The sequence below is a fragment of the Scylla paramamosain genome, chromosome 28, assembly GCF_035594125.1.
Source record: "Scylla paramamosain isolate STU-SP2022 chromosome 28, ASM3559412v1, whole genome shotgun sequence".
In the NCBI taxonomy this organism is placed as follows: domain Eukaryota; kingdom Metazoa; phylum Arthropoda; class Malacostraca; order Decapoda; family Portunidae; genus Scylla; species Scylla paramamosain.
Window position 1 is genome coordinate 17,822,570 of NC_087178.1, and position 19,681 is coordinate 17,842,250.

Consider the following 19,681-nt stretch of genomic DNA (forward strand, 5'->3'; position numbering starts at 1 on the left):
TCGTCCATTATCACTCAGTATCGAGATTGCGGTGAAAATTGTACCTCTTAATGAATCGCTTCCACTATTCCCGCCATTTATTCGATACCCACACGTTTAGGAGTCCCTGTGGGTTAGGAATTCAGTGGACTTGCGTGGATATGAACACAAGGCACTTATCTCCAATGCTTTTCTTTTTCTTCTCTGTTTCTTTCCTTTCACAAACTGAGATAAGAATCTTTTCCCTTCGTGTCTCTTTGTACGAATCATTTTGCGAATATCAGAGAGAGAGAGAGAGAGAGAGAGAGAGAGAGAGAGAGAGAGAGAGAGAGAGAGAGAGAGAGAGAGAGAGAGAGAGAGAGAGAGAGAGAGAGAGAGAGAGAGAGAGAGAGAGAGAGAGAGAGAGAGAGAGCATTTGAGAGCTGAGTGAGAGGAGTTTGTTGTGGAAGATATGATACAGAGAGGCAGGGTTTTGTGTGTGTGTGTGTGTGTGTGTGTGTGTGTGTGTGTGTGTGTGTGTGTGTGTGTGTGTGTGTGTGTGTGTGTGTGTGTGTGTGTGTGTGTGTGTGTGTGTGTGTGTGTGTGTGTGCGCGCGTGCTCATATGAATTGAGTTTACTGAAAATTAATCTCTCTCTCTCTCTCTCTCTCTCTCTCTCTCTCTCTCTCTCTCTCTCTCTCATACATGTCATCCACAGGGTCAACAGAAAACGTGTGCTGGTGTCGTCTTCTTCACCAAATACTTCTTCATTCAGAGGATACGTGAAGAGGGTTGTATATCCCTCCTCTTCTCTTTTAATTCCCCTCTCTCCGTCCCTCTCACCCCCTCCCTCTCTCTCTCTCTCTCTCTCTCTCTCTCTCTCTCTCTCTCTCTCTCTCTCTCTCTCTCTCTCTCTCTCTCTCTCTGCGTTCATTATGAGTTTCCCCTTTCACCTGTATCTTTTTCCTCACCATTGTTCATTTTTCGTATCATTTCATATATATAGTTTTCCTGTACGTAATTTGAAGTGTTTTTCCTTAAGTGGTGTTTGTTAATTCTCAAGGACAATTTTTTACTTTTGAAACAATGCGTCCCGTAACAACGCCAACAATACACAAGTTCCTCCTAAGTTGGCGGACTTATACAACATATCTCCTTGACTGAAAACTCTCTCTCTCTCTCTCTCTCTCTCTCTCTCTCTCTCTCTCTCTCTCTCTCTCTCTCTCTACTGGATGTTATCACGTTTTCAAGAGCAGTTTTCTTTTTTTTTGATAGTTTAACAAGGATCATTAGACATTAGTGGGAAAAAACAACATGATAACCGGAATAATCATCTCTATGGCCTTTGAAAATAGTCCTTGAGAATGTAAAGTAGCTCAAAATACGACTCTCTCTCTCTCTCTCTCTCTCTCTCTCTCTCTCTCTCTCTCTCTCTCTCTCTCTCTCTCTCTCTCTCTCTCTACACAACAGCACACTCGCAAGTACAACCAAGGAGATACAAACAAACAGACGAGTAAACAGAATTACCTTACTCCTCCCCACCCCCCAGTACTCCCTCCAAGTTACTCTCACTCCACTCGGCAACTTTACATTCCACTCCACTCCACAGCGGCCCCACCCCATCCCCGCCCGCCGCCCACTCTCTGTCTCAAGGGTCTTGTAAATCGGCAAGCGTAAGATGTGGACACAGGACTTAGTGGAAAGTATTTTCATGTAGCTGGAAAACGCAAGCTGGGTTTATGAGAGAGAGAGAGAGAGAGAGAGAGAGAGAGAGAGAGAGAGAGAGAGAGAGAGAGAGAGAGAGAGAGAGAGAGAGAGAGAGAGAGAGAGAGAGAGAGAGAGAGAGAGAAACACGTATTTTGTAACACTTTCACTGTCTCTCTAAAGAAACATTTCCAAAGGTTACAAACGGTATTAGTTGAATTCTCGTGGATTCTTTTACCAGTGATGTAGAATCCTTGTTAAACTACTGAGAGAGAGTAAACATTTTCCCTTCCCCGCACAGTCCACGTATAAAGAATCACCCGTACAATTTTTACAATACGAGTTACTACAATTTTCCAGTCGACAAAGTGCTAGGAATTTGTTTAATCCCACTGACGGCTTCAACTTCTCTTCAAAGTTACTAAATTGGCATGGAGCAAGTTTATACTGCACTTTTACAACCATCACTGACAGCAAAATGGATAAATAAGTAGTTTAAAGTATAGAAGCGGATGACAGTGGAAATACGCAGACATGTTTTGTAAATGGACCTCGTGACTTCTTGCAGCTTCCCTTGCTTTTAAACTGGTCAGAATATGTATGTGTTTTCCTTTTCCTTCTGGGGTTACTCAAATAAAATCATAGTCACAGGCAACCAGAGGAGTGAAAGAGAGTACAGTACACCATTCAGTACTCACCGCTGCTGTCGTTGGGGAGCACCGCGGGGAGAGGCTCGGGGGCGGGCGGCAGAACCTCGCTGGTGGTGCTCCGGTTCAAGTTGGACTTCCTCTTATGAGATTTGTCCTTGTCCGAACTGCCCGCGTGCCGCCGCCCTCCTCTCCCGTCGCTGCCGCTCAGGGGGGAGTCCGCCGAGTCCACGCACATCCTCCCCTCCGCCTGTATGCACACACACACACACACACACAGACACACATAGAAGCATTAGCGAGTTGGTCTACACGTACGTTGTATTAATGTTGCAGTAATAAACGTAGAGACTAGCGGCATTCAATTATTTATGCATAAATCTGAATATTACATGACTCTCCTGGAGTTTATAAATATTTTTACGGGCCAGGAGGAGGCCAGGGAAAACATAAACAAGTTACCAGCGTCGTTATGATATTTACGAAGATTAAACGCAAATGATGTTAAGTAAGGCTGGACATTTTATCTTAACATATTAGTGTGCTTTAATATTATACGAAAACAGGGAAGTAAGGCAAGTGGAATGGAAGGGAAAACAGTACAGGTGAGAACAGGTGAATCTTTCTTACCTGGTCAGGGAGCCTCTTGAGGGGCGCCAGGTCGGGGGACGCCTCGCCGCGGCCTCTCTCACCCACACCCTCTGTGACACAAACAAACAGAGCCATGTAGAATCAACACACACACACACATACACACACACACACACACACACACACACACACACACACACACAGGTGACGTCATACATGGGGAAACTGAGTCAACATTTCCCTCTCCCAAAACACTTTTCCCTCTCCAACCAAATTGTATTATATTTTCCTGAGATCTTTCCCCACAAAAGCTTCTGCGCCATTACCCACGTCATAATATATCACACACTCCGCATTTATGATCCCCAGACGCATTCCACCCTTGGCTACCCTAACCCGCTCTCTCTCTCTCTCTTCCGCTCCACTCCTCTACCTCCTCCTCTTCCTTCTTCCTACACTCTCTCTACCTTACAATACAGCACTCTCTTCCCGCCCCGTGCGTTGCTCCACATTCCTACGTCTCACTGTTCAATTCAGCGGCAGACGCAGAGTAAAGTTCATACCTAAGAGAAAGGAAGGGAAAAGAGACCTAGATAAAGATGGAAGAGCAAGAGGGCTGCCTTTGCATGAGGGGTCAGGACAGGGAAAAAAATGGAAAGAGGGGAGAGGGCCACTGAAAAGGGAGAGCGAGAGGGAGAGGGTAAATGAAAGGGGATAGGCAGGAGGAGAAGGAAGAGAAGAGTGTAAATAAAAGAAAGGATGTGAAACTCTGCGGTGCGGCGAGGCCAGGTTACACTTATTACATGGCCAGGCGTCCTAAGAAGAGAGAGAGAGAGAGAGAGAGAGAGAGAGAGAGAGAGAGAGAGAGAGAGAGAGAGAGAGAGAGAGAGAGAGAGAGAGAGAGAGAGAGAGAGAGAGAGAGAGAGAGAGAGAGAGAGAGAGAGAGAGAGAGAGAGAGAGAGAGAGAGAGAGAGAGAGAGAGAGAGAGAGAGAGAGAGAGAGAGAGAGAGAGAGAGAGAGAGAGAGAGAGAGAGAGAGAGATCCCCTGTTCCTTTTTTATTATCTCGTCTCGTTTTAATTCTTCGTCTCCCTTTAATTTTCTTTCTTTTATGTTTGCACACACACACACACACACACACACACACACACACACACACACACACACACACACACACACACAAAGCACATATCAATATCGACAATTAGAATAAAAAAAAGTCTCTTAAACCGTTCTTAACTGACACCAATGGCATTAAGTTTCTCTGTGATGCGATGGTCTTTAACACTCGGCTTTTGTCTTCATAATCCCTCCCCGCTTGCACCAGAAAATCACGTTCTAATCAGAGCCTCAGGTAAGTACGCTGATCTACCTTGCAATTAATTCAGGTGTTGATAATACTGAGAGTTAAGGCAATCTGGTGTTTAATGCTTTCAGATATTGCAATGTGTCATTTATATTTGATACTTCTGTTTGTCTTCGATTCTCCATTATGTTTGTCTGTTTTTGTGTCCTGTTTTGATTTTTTGTTTTCTGTCTTCTAATTCTGTGTATTTTTGTGTCTCTCTCTCTCTCTCTCTCTCTTTTTTTTTATATAGCATCTGTGTATTAGTGTGTTTCTCTATGCATCTCCTCCGTTTCCTTGTCTGTATGTGTTTCATGTTCAGTTTGATGTCTCTCTCTCTCTCTCTCTCTCTCTCTGTCTGTCTCGGTTTGTCTCCCACTCTTTTTGTGTCACTTTCTCATTACCTCTCCTGTCTCTATTTTTATATGTCCATGTTCTACTTTTTTTTATCCCTTCTGTATCTTCTAAGACTCTTTTTCTGCTATTTCTTCATCTCAGGCTGTCTCCCACTTTTTCTGTCCCCTTCCGTCTCAATTCCTTCTCTGTCTCTTGCTGTGCTTCTCTGTCTATCTACTTCCCTGTCTGTCTATCTGTCTGTCTATCTACGCGTGCCAGTGTTTTGTTTTATCTCTTCTATATCTTCTGTCTAAGCCTCTTTCTCTCTCTCTCTCTTCTGTTTGTCTCAATTTGTTTCCTAGTCTTTCCATCCCGCTCCGTCTCTTGTCTCTTTATCCCTGTCTATCTCTATCTTCCACCTTTTTCATTATTTCATCTCTTTTATATCTTCTAAGCCTTTCTCTCTCTCTCTCTCTCTCTCTCTCTCTCTCTCTCTCTCTCTCTCTCTCTCTCTCTCTCTCTCTCTCTCTCTCTCACTCACAACCTCATCCAAGTCACTCGCCGCCCAAAACAGCCACCGCTGCTCAATACCGTTTTTCGCAATCATCCTTCCCTCCCTCCCTCCCTCCCTCCCTCCACCTCTGACTCATTAGCCTCTCTTGTCTCTATACCAATCTGTCTGTCCGTTCGTCTTTCTGTCTGTCGGTCGGTCTCTCATGAAAAAAATAAAGCAGAAAAGTGAAAATATAAATAATAATATATGCACGTAAATGAAACAGAAGAGAAAAAGGAATTTGAAGCGCAAAAGAGGAATATTTTATCACACACAGACGCGCACACAGACACACACACACACACAGAAGAGACAGACAGGCTAATAAACCAAGGGAGCTGAACTATAAAGAAAGAAAAGCTAAGTAATGATAATGAGAACACTGATGATGATAATGATGGAGAGAGATGCCAATCCGTCGTCGAGTCAATGAGGAAAGGGAAAAAAATGACGAACAAAGGGAAGTAACGTAACATTTTCCTCTCTTTCTCCTTCTGCAAACTAAAGAATAACGAGAGAGAGAGAGAGAGAGAGAGAGAGAGAGAGAGAGAGAGAGAGAGAGAGAGAGAGAGAGAGAGAGAGAGAGAGAGAGAGAGAGAGAGAGAGAGAGAATTATCAAATAAAATAATTAAAAACTGAGCGAAAAAAAGGGAAAAAAAGACAAGCAAAAGATGGTTTAAGAAAGATGAAACATGAGGAGAGAGAAAGAGAGAGAAAGGAGAGATGAGTGAGTAAAGAAGAGAAAGTGATAAAAAGAATGAGCCAGGAAATAAAATATGAGGAAAGGGAAAATAGATATTGAGGCATTGACATCAGAGAGAGAGAGAGAGAGAGAGAGAGAGAGAGAGAGAGAGAGAGAGAGAGAGAGAGAGAGAGAGAGAGAGAGAGAGAGAGAGAGAGAGAGAGAGAGAGAGAGAGAGAGAGAGAGAGAGAGAGAGAGAGAGAGAGAGAGAGAGAGGTATTTGGACTATATTACATCTATGTGATTGATAAGGCGATTAATAACACAAAAGGAATGACAATAAAATTGAGAGAGGGAGACAGAGTGATTGGAAAGAGACGAAGTAAAAAAAAAATAAATAAAATAAAATAAATAAGTAAATAAGAATAATCCGGGAAACGTTCACATAAAAAAAGGGGGAATAGGAGGGAAGAAAATAATAAGTGACGTAAAAGAGAAGTATGATAAAGGAGAGTATAAAGTGTTTGTGGATAAAAGAGAGAGAGAAAGAAAATTAATTGGGTATGTAGGTGGAAGGAGGAGGAGGAGGTGGAGGAAAGGGAGAAAGGGAAAGGGGAAGGAAGGAAGGAAGGAAGGAAGGAAGGAAGGAAGGAGTAAAAATCTAGAGGATGGGGAATGAAGTAAAAACAGAAGGAGAAGGAGGAACAGGAAGAGGAGGAGGAGGAGGAGGAGGAGGAAGAGGAGGAGGAGGAGGAGGAGGAGGAGGAGGAGGAGGAGGAGGAGGAGGAGGAAGAGGAGGAAGAGGAGGAGGAGGAGACAACCATTAGCATCCCTTCATCGCAACCCTGATGGAGAAACAACGATGATGTCACAGATACTACCTCCTCCTCCTCCTCCTCCTCCTCCTCCTCCTCTCGATTTCCACACACTCCTCTTCCTCCTCCTTTCCGTAATCTTCTCCGCTTTCACATCACTTCCATCGCGGCCACAAACGTTTCCCTTCATCCCCGTCCTCTTCCCGTTTTCTATGTATTATCGTGTCCCGCCATCTACAACCTTCCCTCTCCCTCTTCTCTAATTCGATGGCAATAATCAAGCGTCATTAGAGTATATATGGGAAGGGGAAGCGTCTACCACTGCCAAAAGAGAGCTGGGAGATGGAAGAGTTTAATGGGAGTGCGTGAGGGATGCCGGCCGTGTTTCCAGGGTGAGATAACAAGGTAAGGTGTGAAAGGCTAAAGGTTATAAGGTAGAACAGTAAAGCTAAATGAACAGGTGTAGGGTGAGGGGTAAGTAACAAGGTCAGACGTGAAAGGTGTGACACGTGTGGACAGGTGTAGTGTTAAGGAGAGGTCACAGGTTTGGTGGAAGGGTGATAGGTTAATGTGACTGGTGTACGTACAGGGACAGGTGTGCAGGGCAGGTGTGAAAGGAGACAATAAGGTATATTTTATTTATTTCTCTGTGTAGCAAAATTTAATGTATGAAGATTCAACCGTGAAAGTCCCATCCAAACTAATGACATTTTTCTTTTTTTTTTACCCATGAGAAGCTTCCCCAACCAAACGAATCTAACCTAAACCAAACCAATTTAACTCCAACCAAACCAATCTAACCCCAACCAAACTAATCTAGACCCAACCAAACTAATCTAAACCCAACCAAACTAATCTAAACCCAGCCAAACCAATCTAAACCCAACCAAACCAATCTAAACCCAACCAAACCAATCTAACCCCAACCAAACTAATCTAAACCCAACCAAACCAATCTAAACCCAGCCAAACCAATCTAAACACAACCAAACCAATCTAACCCCAACCAAACCAATCTAAACCCAGCCAAACCAATCTAAACCCAACCAAACCAATCTAAACCCAACCAAACCAATCTAAACCCAACCAAACCAATCTAAACCCAGCCAAACCAATCTAAACCCAACCAAACCAATCTAAACCCAACCAAACCAATCTAAACCCAGCCAAACCAATCTAACCTAAACCTAACCAGTCTGACCCAACACAAAACTAACCCAACCCAACTCAAACGAAACGAAATCATGCCAAACTACAACTAAACCTAGCCTAACCGAACCTAAATCGAACATAACTAAATTGAACTTAACTGCATTCAGCTAAACTATCAGAATTAAACTCGCCAAACATAAACAAACTTATAACCAAACCTAACATAACACAACACAACCTTACATAACCTAACCTAACCTAATCTTTCAGGCTCACACCTAACCTTACTTAACCTAACCTTGAATAAGCTAACCTAAAATGTCAGAAGGTAATTACTAAGAGGCAATCCTGTGGTGGGGAACGTATATGAGTGAAATTAACTTTAAAAGGACCTACGCAACACTACCACTTATTGCACCTTATTGCTGGGCGCACACAACACGCCCTTCACACTGCACGCTGGAAAGTCGGTCGCTGGAGGACGAAAAAGCCTTAATAGAAGCTTCTCTGCTGGCGGAGGACAACACGCTGAATGGAATTACCGGTACTGAATGCGAAAAGTGAGGAAAACAGGAGGAATATAGGAGAAAAAAAAAAAACTAAATGCGACTCACGGTGAAATTACAACTCTGCTAAATACAGACACAGCAAAATAAATCTCCACTGCCACAGATTAGAAAAAATACAAGTTCTGGAAAAAAAATATATATATACAGAAAGCATAGATGGTCAGACAGAGTGGAGGAAAATGAAAGCATAAATACGAGGGTAAAATAAATGCGAACATAAATGAATTTCGAAACTACATCAGCCATTACGATGAAAAAAAAAAATGTAATAAGATGAAAAAAAAAAAAAGGGGGAGAATGGGAGGGCTTTTGGGATACGAGGCCGGGAGAGGGAGAGGGAAAGATATGAGAGCCTGTACCAGATACAATGACGCGGGAAAATACGAGGAAACGAGCAGAGATGTAAATAATAAAAAAAATGGGGAAAATGAAAGAAATAAAATGAAAGAAAATGTGAATACAATAGCATAAAAGATGTACAGTATAAAGAAAACGGGGAATATTTAAGTACTGAGTGGAATACGAATAGAAAACGGTAAAAAGCGATAATAATGAAAAGAGGAAATGGAAGATAGAATGAAAACAAGTGAACAGACGACAATGGTGTAAATGATGAAGGTAATACAAAGGAATCAATGAAATGCAAGTCATGAAAATGGAAAAAAAAAATAAATAAAAACATTAAAGGTTATTAAAGACTAGAAAAATGTGCAAATAATATGAGGAAACAAGAATGAGATGGAATTAAAAGATGAAAAGAAGAAAAATAATAATGGCAATATATGGATAGGAGTTTAAGATGAAAATAATAATAATAATATCATTATTATTATAATAACAATAAAGGAAAAGAAGAAGAAGAAGAAGAAGAAGAAGAAGAAGAAGAAGAAGAAGATGGAATTAAAAGATGAAAAGAAGAAAAATAATAATGGCAATATATGGATAGGAGTTTAAGATGAAAATAATAATAATAATATCATTATTATAATAATAATAATAACAATAAAGGAAAAGAAGAAGAAGAAGAAGAAGAAGAAGAAGAAGAAGAAGAAGAAGAAGAAGAAGAAGAAGAAGAAGAAGAAGAAGAAGAAGAAGAAGAAGAAGAAGAAGAAGAAGAAGAAGAAGAAGAAGAAGAAGAAGAAGAAGAAGAAGAAGAAGAAGAAGAAGAAGAAGAAGAAGAAGAAGAAGAAGAAGAAGAAGAAGAAGAAGAAGAAGAAGAAGAAGAAGAAGAAGAAGAAGAAGAAGAAGAAGAAGAAGAAGAAGAAGAAGAAGAAGAAGAAGAAGAAAGAAAGAAAGAAAGAAAGAAAGAGAGAAAGAAAGAAGGAAAGAAAGAAAGAAAGAAGGAAAGAAAGAAATAGAAAAAGGAACAATAAATAAATAAAAAAAGAAAGAAATAGAAAAAGAAGAAAGAAAGAAATAGAAAAAAAGAAAAAGAAATAGAAAAAAGAAAGAAAGAAAGAAAGAAAGAAATAGAAGAAAAATAAATAAAGAAAGAAAGAAAGAAGAAACAATAGTACAAACACAACGATAACATAAGAAAAGTAAACAAAACAACAAACTAAACTAAAACACAAAAATAAATAAACAAACAAACAAACAAACAAGACCCACCCCCTACCCTTTCCCGCTCCCAAGACTCCCAACACCCCCACATCCCCAACCTCCAATAGAAAAAAAGAGAGAGAAAAAAAAAGTAACAACCTAGACAATTCACTCACAGCATCCGTCACATCTATACATCCGAGTCTTTCAGCTTTCCTCCTCCTCCTCCTCCTCCTCCCCCTCCTCCTCCTCTTCTTCCTCCTCCTCCTCCTCCTCCTCCTCCTCACCTACGCGGTTCTCGGATAAGGTCTCCTACCCCTCAATATGATACCTCTCTGTTATTGATTACTTATCGTGTCCTTAAACTCACCTTGGGCCTATAGCGAGAGCGAGAGAGAGAGAGAGAGAGAGAGAGAGAGAGAGAGAGAGAGAGAGAGAGAGAGAGAGAGAGAGAGAGAGAGAGAGAGAGAGAGAGAGAGAATATGCAGATAAGAGCGTACGGAAACAGAGGAAAGGAGAAAAGAGAGGAAAAATAAAACAGTACCACATATACAGAGAGAGAGAGAGAGAGAGAGAGAGAGAGAGAGAGAGAGAGAGAGAGAGAGAGAGAGAGAGAGAGAGAGAGAGAGAGAGAGAGAGAGAGAGAGAGAGAGAGAGAGAGAGAGAGAGAGAGATGAGAGTCCACACCCCCCTAAACCAAAACAAAAGCAACACAAAACATATAAATAAACAAACACACATGGCAACAAACACACACATACCCCCCAAAAAAAATAAATAAATAAAAAATAAATAAATAAAAAAATAAATGAATGAAAAAAAAATGAAACATAAAAGACAGACAAGAACAACAACAACAACAACAACAACAACAACAACAAAACTAAACATAGGAAGCAAAGGAGGAAGCAGAAAAGTACCAAAAGAATTAAGAAACACAGACGAGAGAGAGAGAGAGAGAGAGAGAGAGAGAGAGAGAGAGAGAGAGAGAGAGAGAGAGAGAGAGAGAGAGAGAGAGAGAGAGAGAGAGAGAGAGAGAGAGAGAGAGAGACAAGAGGAGAAGGGATAGAGAAGATTAAAAAAAAAAGGGGGAAGGAAGGGGAAGGAAGACGAAGAGGAAAGAGAGGTATTACATTCACAGACACGGGATTAGCGGTGGGGATGTGAATTGGGGAATCAGGAAGGTACAGTGATTAATAGTGATTACAGTGAAGGTAGCAATGAGGCGTCGCAGAGCTGGTGATAATGAGGGTGCAGATGCAGTGATGGTGATAGAGGCTGATGAGAGGGTGAGGGAGAGTGATGAGGGGTAATGAGGAAAATGGAGACGAAATGAAAGAAGATGCTAACTTAAAAGGAAGGAGAGATGAAGGGAAGATATTAAGGGAAGGAAGGGGAACAGGTGCTTAGGAAGTAAAAGGGAAGTGAGGGAAGGGATGATATGAGATGAAAGGAATGGGAGATGAAATTGAAGGATAATTGTTGAGAGAGAGAGAGAGAGAGAGAGAGAGAGAGAGAGAGAGAGAGAGAGAGAGAGAGAGAGAGAGAGAGAGAGAGAGAGAGAGAGAGAGAGAGAGAGAGAGAGAGAGAGAGAGAGTCGCAAAAATTATCCAAAAAAGAAAAAGTTACCTTCAAGAATATTCAAACTTAATCCAAAACCACAAATGGCTTTTAAAACCTACACGGAACACCTCCTCTTCCTCCTCCCCCTCCTTCTTTTCCATCCCTTTTTCCTCTTCCTCCTCCTACTTTCTTCTTCTTTCTCTTCCTCTTTCTCCTCCTCCTTTCCTTCTTCCTCCTCTTTCTCTTTCTCCTCATTTCCTTTTTCCTGATCCTTTTCTTCCGTCTTTCCTCTTCCTCCTCCTCCTTTCTCTTCCTTTCCTTCTTCTCCTTTCCTTCCTTTCCTCATCTTCCTCTTTCTCCTCCTTTCCTTCCCTTCCTCTTCTTCTTATTCCTTTTCCTTTCCTTCTCTTCTCGTTCTCTTCCTCATCTTCCTCTTCCTCCTTTCCTTCATCTCCTCCTTCTCCTGTACTTCCCTTTCTGTTTTCCTTCCCGTCGTCTTTCTCCTCCTCTCCTTCCCTGCCTCCTCTTCCTTCTCCTTCTCCTTTTCTTTCCTCCCCTAGTCCGTTTCTTTCATGTCTCTTGTTTTCCTCCTCTTTCTCCTTTCCCACGCCTCCTCAATCTTGCTGTTATTCTCTTTCCTTTTCTACTTCCTCCTCCTTCGCTTCCTTTCATCTCCCCTTCCTATTACTCCCTTTTTTCTTATCTCTTCGTTCTCCTCCTCTTCCTCCTCCCACACGTCTTCTCACTTATCTTCCTTTCCTCCAACTCAATTCCCTCCCTTTTTCCATCTACTTTCTTCTTTTACATTTACTCTTTCTCACTTTACTTCCTATCCTCCTCCTCCTCCTCCTCTCAAACTTCTCTTATTACCCTTTTCATCATCCTCCTTTTTAACTTCTCTTCCTCTATCTCCTCATTCTCTTCTACCTCCTCTTCTGAAGATGACCCAATCCCACTATCAGCATCAGCAAGTAGTAGAGGAGGAAGAGGAGAAAGAGGAGGTGTCTAGGCCTAACGAGGTGGGCCCTAAATGACCCCTCGAACTAAATGGCGCAGGATGGAGAGGCCTAAATAAATAAAGGATTACTGAAGGAAGTGAAAAGTTAGCAAGGGGAAAAGAGTGTCGAGCCCAACTCCACAACCCTTCACTCACAGCCCCCTCAACTTTCCCCAAGCCTCCCCAATGCATTTAAATCTTCCTTTAGACATGCTTTCCCCATCAACTTGTATTCGTCCTCCTCCTCCTCCTCCTCCTCCTCCCTTTCCCCTTCTCATCTGCATGCGCTAACCAGCTTATCTGATATTGAATGACTAAATTAAATGCAAAGTATTTATCCCTAACGCGGCACATCAATGGTGAATGTTACTGGTGGTGGTGGTGGTGATGCTTAATGCGTGCCGCTAGTCAGTGGTGGTGGTGGTGGTGGTGGTGATTCAAAAGCAAGAGAAATGGAGTAGGATAATGATGAATAAAGGAGGAGGAGGAGGAGGAGGAGGAGGAGGAGGAGGAGGAGGAGGAGGAGGAGGAGGAGGAGGAGGAGGAGGAGGAGGAGGAGGAGGAGGAGGAGGAGGAGGAGGAGGAGGAAGAGGAAGAGGAAGAGGAGGAGGAGGAGGAAGAGGAAGAGGAAGAGGAAGAGGAGGAAGAAGAAGAAGAAGAAGAAGAAGAAGAAGAAGAAGAAGAAGAAGAAGGCAAGAAAGAGGAGTAGAGGAGGAGGAGGAGGAGGAGGAGGAGGAGGAGGAGGAGGAGGAGGAGGAGGAGGAGGAGGAGAAGGAGAAGGAGAAGGAGAAGGAGGAGGAGGAGGAGGAGAAGGAGAAGGAGAAGGAGGAGGAGGAGGAGGAGGAGGAGGCCGGGGTTAACCTATCACGAAGTAAGTGAGATACGCGAGGGAAAATATGAAGATAAATGGGAGATGACACACATTTATATTCCTGGACACATTTCCACTCCTTCCTTTCAAGTTCCCTTTCCCCTTTGTCAGCACGTCGCCTCCCCCATCATGACCCTCAACTTGGCACCTCTCCCCCTTTCCCTCACCTTCCCAAACCTGACTTCTCTGCGTCTCTTCTTTTAAATGCACCCAATCTCTTCCTTAAATCCTAACTCACAAAGCTCCCTTTTATACCCCTGTCCACCCTTATCCTCCCTTATCCCAATGTGCGTGCCGATATCCACGCATACATTCTCCAGCAGCAGTAAACTGTAATGTCCTCTCCCGTTTCTTTCTCCCTGGTTCCCTTTGTCATCGTCTCCTCCAGGATCTGCTGCTCCATACTTCACTAAGTTGCCACGTCTCCCTCCAGTCCCAAACTTTTGCCTTGTAGAGTTTCTTTCTTTACCGCCACGTTTCTACCCTTTCATCTTGCTATCGTAACCCCCAAAAATAGCCAAAAGACTGCCGTTCACTATTTATACTCTTCTCCTTTCTTTTCCTCTCCTCCATTTTCTAAGCTCATTTTCCTTCCCTTCCCTTCCCTTCCCTCGCTTCCTACTTTTTCTTTTTTTTTTTGTAACCTTCCCTACCCCTTAAATCTCACCATAACCCGCCACATTCCTGCAGAGAATCTTCACCATCGCCTGAGGGTTTTCCAGGAGGCTTTACGAGGGTTTCATCCTGGCGAGGCTCCACCTGCCTTACTGATCAATCGGCCGACGCGGCTCTCGCGCGGCGCCCGACCGTCACCACTCCGCCACCATTAGTGCGATCACCGGGACTCGCCGCTTGATCTCGTCGTTATGGTGAGATAGACGTTTTTTTGTGTATTTTTTTCCTCTTTACTTTTTTTCGTGTTGGGCAATCATGGCGGTCGTTGCACGAGGCTCGGATTGCGTTACGAGGCGCGGGGCTGCCGGGGTTCAGGGCGTGCTGTGGCGGGCAGCTCCGGATGGACAGACGTGGGCGGTGTTGTGGGCGGGGCGTTCACAGCAGGGAGGCTGTGGCATTGTGCCGGAGTGAGCGGGTGGGCGGGCGGCCGAACGAACGGGCAGGGGCGTGCGTGTGTGCGTGCGTGTGGGGACTGATCCTTCCTTCCGGGCCGCACGCGTATTGATCACCCAGAATCTCGGCCACTTGTTGGTACACGCCGACCACCGCTCATTACGGCCGCCGCCGCCTCGCCCTGCTGCCTCACACGACCTCTCGAGTGCTGCACAGCGCCGCACACACTCCCTCCTCCTCGCCAACGCAGCGGTGCCACTGAACGCGTCCCGAGTCGCCCGGTGCTCGCCGCCGCCACGACAAACCCCGCGGCTGTGCACGACTGGACTTAAAAATTACTTGAAGACGTTCCTCGTGACGTCGTGTCTTCCTGGAATGCAAATCACGTTACCGGTGAGGGACTGGCGGCCAGGACACGCAGGGGACGACCTTGGGACAGCGGCGGCACGCAAGGAAACGTGAGGAAAGGTGAGAGGAGGGCGGGGGTGGGGGTGCTTGTCAGGTGCTGGACGGTGTCTGACTGTCACGCGTCACGCCACCCGGCACCCTTGGCACTCCCCCAGGCTCTTTCATTATCACCGCCAGGCTGCTGTCACCTCCTCCTTTCCTCCTGACTGTCTTATGAATGACAGTCATTACACCTTACAATCCCCTCTTCCAGACCCGTCCGCTGGCAGCCTCTCCTCAGATGACACACTGCCTTCCCTCACCCAAAGCCTGGTATCTCACTCCACACACATCCTCAAACTTCTCTCGACACCCACACCTCCCATGCAACCTCCCATTGAAGAGCCGTCAGTCACTGCACCCGGTGACTCCAAGTAGCAGCACCTCCAGCACCCACACCCGCGCCTCAAACTTGTCACACACCTCACTGTTTACCTTGTGCCGCCGCTGCCCTCAGGTCTCGCCGCGCCTCACTGACTCCTCGCCACGCATGAAGGACGGATACATGATGCAAGGCAAACCAGTCAAGTTTTAAGTGAACGCGGCGGGGGACGACAAGCCACGGGAAGCGACACACAGCGGAGCCCAAGAGAGGATGAATGCCTGGGCGGTTAGCGGCGACTACAGGCAAGGCGGAGAGTCGTGTAGGCCCACCCTCACTGCGATCTACCGGGAGCCGCTGCGGTGAATCCTGAGACGCCACGCTCCTGCAGTGGATAAAGGGGGACTCGGCGGAAGGTAAAGGCACAGGGGGCGGCGTGCGGGGGGCGGCGGGGGCGTGGTGGGGGGCCGATGGGTACACGAGGGTTGGCGGGGGAAGAGTTGAGTCTCGCTGTACCGCCCGACACGCGTGCTGGGACCCGACTGAGGCCCTGCTCCCTCGTCCCTCCTCCTCGGCCGCCACTGTCGCCTCCTCCTCCTCCTCCTCCTCCTCCTCCACGCAGGCGGCCTCCACCACCGACGCACCACACAATGCTGCCGCTCCCACTCATTCCCTCATCGCCTGTGACTCCCACACTACCAATGACTCTTACCATCCTCATCCTCCACCCACACCCAGTGACGCTTCCTTTGTTTTTCATAAGAGTCACTCCCTATACTGCAAACATTATTATTCTCTCTCTCTCTCTCTCTCTCTCTCTCTCTCTCTCTCTCTCTCTCTCTCTCTCTCTCTCTCTATTAACTTTTACACTTTCCAATTCTACACAGTTCCTCCCCCTCCTTCCTTCATTTCCTTTCCAGCTTCGCCTCTGCCTACTCCTCCTCTTTCTCCTTCTCTTCCTCTTCCTCCTCCTCCTCCTCCTTCCTCCTTTTTTTCCACCCTGCCTCCTGGTCACCTCCTCCTCGCTGGATGGCTTCCTGTTGCCTCTCAATCACTCACGTTTCCCTTTTTTTGCTTTTCCTCATCAATGTCTCCCTTTTTTTATCTTTCGGGCGAGTGGAAAGAAATGAGTGAGAGATGCGAGGGATGACGGGAAATGAGGTCAGAGGAGGAGGAGGAGGAGGAGGAGGAGGAGGAGGAGGAGGAGGAGGAGGAGGAGGAGGAGGAGGAGGAGGAGGAGGGTTAGGTGCAAAGAGAGAAAGACTGGGCAGCGCTGCTCTCCCTGTACCCTCTCACACACTGCCCTAGTCCTCTCTCTTTCTCTCCCATCCTCCTCCTCCTCTCTCTCTCTCTCTCTCTCTCTCTCTCTCTCTCTCTCTCTCTCTCTCTCTCTCTCTCTCTCTCTCTCTCTCTTTCTCTCTCCCAAAGCCTCAATGAACCCTGCCATCCTAACACACGTTCCTCACTCATCTCCCTTTTACCCACTCGTGACTTGCACCTCTCCTCTCTCACATCTCACTCCTCCTCCGTCTCCGCCCCTCTCCTCCTCACTGTCTTCGTTCCTTCCATTCTTCCGCTTGCTCCCTTGTTCCTGTCTTTCCCTCGCCCATCTATCGTAAATCTGATTCAAGGTCTAGCCATCAACAGGTGCGTAATATCTTTGCCGTGCCCGTAAACACCTGCGTGAGGGTCGCCAGGTGAGGGAGGAGCCGAAGTGTTGGGGCCAGGTAGTTAAGACAGGTAACGAGCGGTGTGGAGGAGTGGGGGGAGTTTCTATCACACGATGCTTACCTCAACCTCAACGCAGATAAAGAAAATGGAGTAAAGAAAGTCAAAGGGAAGTCTGTGTTAAAAGTACATTTCAATAGGTACTTTTTTTTTTGGAGGGGAGGAGGTCGTGTGTGTGGGAGAGCCAATCAAGTCTTTTCTTTAATTCTTTCTTTTGCTTCTGGTTTGTCTCCCTTGCGAATGAGAAATGAGTTAGAAGAGTAAATACATGAAAAATAACAGGGTTTATTAATGTATATGCATTGATTATTCCTATGTATCGATCTCCTTTTGTTCCCCCTATGTCAATTTATCCCCCCTGTTCTTTTTCTTTCATCTATCTATCCCTTTGTTTTCTATTCCTCCATTCTTTACTTCTTTCACATCTTCCTCCATTTTTTTCATTCTTTCATAGTTTTCTCCTTTCACCTCCTATTTCCCTCCGTCGGAACGCCTCCTTTCCTCCCTTCCCCTTCAGTTTCTCTCCTATCCACTATTCATACCTCTATTCCCTCTTCCTCCAACCCAAATTTATTCCTTTATATTTCTCCTTTACTTATTCGTTTCTTTCCTTCCCTTTCTTTTCTCTCCTATCACCCATTCATCTTTTCTTTTTTATTTCTATCCCATCCCCTTTCTCCTATAACATTATTTGTACGAACCTTTATTCTTCTCTTATTGTTTATCCACTTCTTTTTATTCCCTTCACAAAACACGAATCTCCATTTTCTTTGTTTTTTTTTTCCATCACTATCTACTTTCCCTTTTCCCTCTAAAACTTTCAGTACCAAAAAAAAAAAAAAAAAAAAAAAGAAAAAAGTTATCTATCTTCCTTTCCTTCAACTGTTATCGCGTATTCATTCCCTTTCCCTCTAGTCTAAAGCCTTTCAGAAATACATACACAAAAAAAGACGAGGAAAGAAAAAAAAGAAAAGAAAAAAAAGTTATCTTCTTCCCCCACCCCCTCTTTCCTTAATATCCTATCACCTATTCTCTCCCAACTTTATTCCTTTTCCATGTATAACCTTTCAGACAGAAAAGAAAGAAAGAAAGAAAAAAAGAAAGAAAGTTACTCGTATATACTCAGATAAAAAAAAAGACGAAAGGAATAAATAAATAAAGGAAAAAAGTTATTTTTATTCCCTTTTCTTAATAACCTATCACCTATTCACTCCTATCTTCATTTCCTTTTCCTGTCTAACCTTTCACAAACAGAAGAAAAAGAAGGAAAAGTTGCTTACTCGCACTTACCCAAAGAAAAAAATACGAAAGAAAGGAAAAATCAGCTACCTACTTCCCTAGTCCTTTTTATCTTCATCCCCTTCTTTTGTCTAACCTTTCACAAACAAAGAAAAAAAAAGAAGAAAGAAAAAGTAACCTACACACTCATACCCAGACGACATTCCCCCGTCAGGAAATTGGACACAAAACCTTTAGCTGAGGAATCTATCGACGTGGGAGCTGAAGTGTCTCCCCCCTTCCCTCCTCCCCCCATAACCCACACCTCAAGCCCCCCGCCAGGTGAACTTCGAACCCCACCACACCTGGCCGTCCTCACCTCCCGCTCACACCTGTCCCAGCTGTCCTCTTTTTAAATACTTATTAGGACGGAATCTAATTTGCTTCGTCTCGCCTCGTCCTAGTTTCCAGGTGGGATTCTGGGTGCGAGGTGCGAGTCTTACTTGCGTGTGTGTGTGTGTGTGTGTGTGTGTGTGTGTGTGTGTGTGTGTGTGTGTGTGTGTGTGTGTGTGTGTGTGTGTGTGTGTGTGTGTGTGTGTGTGTGTGTGTGTGTGTGTGTGTGTGTGTGTGTGTGTGTGTGTGTGTGTGTGTGTGTGTGTGTGTGTCGTCGTATTTTCAGCACAATTCATCCAATTCGCGGCTCAAATACAACTGTACCTTCCACATGTTCATTCAATTAATTTTAAACCCATAATTTCGTTAGCTCGCAATATACCTGAATGTATTTTGTTAATAAATCACCGGGAGAAAAAAAAATAAAACACTGAAGTCTATAAATTTCTCCAGTTTAACTTATCTAATTTGCATACATTTCCATTTATCTCGCTACCTGCGGCGATGCTGACGAGAATATCACCTGTTAATTACGGAGGAAAGCAGGTGTGATGGCGTGGTGGTGGTGAGGCGAGGGTGAGGAGGATGCCCACCTCACTAACCTCACCAAAGCGTCACTATCACCACCACCGCTGCTTCCACCATAACTATCATCATAATCACTATCAATAATTCCACTACACCTTCTCCACTTCCTCCACGTATCACCATCAGCAGTCCATCTAACACAAAAAAACACGACCAACACAATTATCACTCTACATCATCTTCTAATTATAGTATTAAGAGAAAATTGGTAAGCAGAGTGGTTGATGAATGGAATAGACTTGGTAATCAGGTTGTTAGTTAGTCAATAGGGAGCTTTAAATGGTTATGCAAATTTATGGATGGGGATAAGTGGGTATGTTTGTACAGTGAGTACCATTCGCAAAACTCAATAAGGGAGCTTTAAATAAAAAAGTTACGCAAATTTATGGATGAAATGGTAGGCGGGGATGTCATATAAGGACTGTCACGTGTAGGGCTGAAGGCTTCTCGCAAATTTCCTGTTCTCATGTTCTTATAAGCAAGTCTGCGGTGGTGATGGACAGACACAACCTCAACCGTTCAAGACACAAGACTCTTTTTCTCACTCCTATTCTGTCCACCTCTCTAATGCAAGAGTTAACCAGTATTCTCAATC

The 19,681-nt window shown here is 44.5% G+C and overlaps 1 protein-coding gene across 4 annotated transcripts in view; it reads right to left on the reverse strand.

Moving 5' to 3' along the window:
- Positions 1 to 2,128: 2,128 nt before the first annotated feature.
- Positions 2,129 to 19,681, reverse strand: part of LOC135115030 (serine/arginine repetitive matrix protein 2-like) — a 258,581-nt gene continuing 241,028 nt past the window's right edge. For all 4 annotated transcript variants that reach the window (XM_064031462.1, XM_064031461.1, XM_064031460.1 and 1 more), the window contains 2 exons: positions 2,939 to 3,009; positions 2,129 to 2,558 (listed from right to left, as the gene is read on the reverse strand). The gene's annotated coding sequence lies outside the window, so the exon portion shown is untranslated. The remainder of the gene's footprint in view (positions 2,559 to 2,938; positions 3,010 to 19,681) is intronic.